Here is a 761-nt window from a genome sequence, read left to right as displayed (position 1 = left end):
TGCCAATATAGACTTGCCTACACTATGTCTTCCTGGCAGTAAAATCTGTGCACTCGCCTTTAGAGAATACAGATGTGAAAATTGCAGACCATAGCCTCCCACCCAAACCCACACAAAGTGACCTGAGACAGAAACTCAGGCTCCTTACTATTCGTTAAGGAATCTTTCTATGACACGTGGTCTCTTCTGACGTCTGATGCTGGGAAGCCAGCCCGGGTCAGATGTAACTGAGGAGTAGACAGTCTCTGGATAAATGCTGCCCACGGGCTCCGTTCTTTGCCTTCAGGACCCCCGCCCCAGCCAACGTCGGGAAAAGCCCTCACCCAGGAGGGCCGGGCAGGGCAAAGGGCCGGGCTAGTCCGTTTCTGCAAGAGCCAATCTGGGGCCAGGGCGGAGATAGCGAGGTGCAGTGGGGAAACCCTGCACTTGGGGTCAGAATATCTGGGTTCCCGTCCAGACTGGCACCCAGCAAGAACCTATAGCAAGTTACTTAAAACTCCGAGTTTCCTCATCCTCAAAACCGGGACAAGGGTAAACCACATGGGAAGGGCGCAGACGCAAACGCTGGAATTGCTATGCAGCCAAGTAATCCCATCCGATCTTACCACCTCGCCACTGTGAGACGCCTGGCCCTGCGGCCCCAGGGAGGCCCGGCCCAAGCAGAGAGGGGGGGATAAAACTACAACTCCCAGGAGGCGCCGGGCGGACGGCGCGGGGGCGGTGACGCTGCGGGGCCCGGCGCGGGGCGCTGATTCGGCTGG

This window comes from Galeopterus variegatus, unplaced genomic scaffold (assembly GCF_000696425.1).
Source record: "Galeopterus variegatus unplaced genomic scaffold, G_variegatus-3.0.2 Scaffold2504, whole genome shotgun sequence".
In the NCBI taxonomy this organism is placed as follows: Eukaryota; Metazoa; Chordata; class Mammalia; order Dermoptera; family Cynocephalidae; genus Galeopterus; species Galeopterus variegatus.
The sequence above is the reverse complement of the archived record's forward strand: the minus strand, read 5'-3'. Positions refer to the sequence as shown.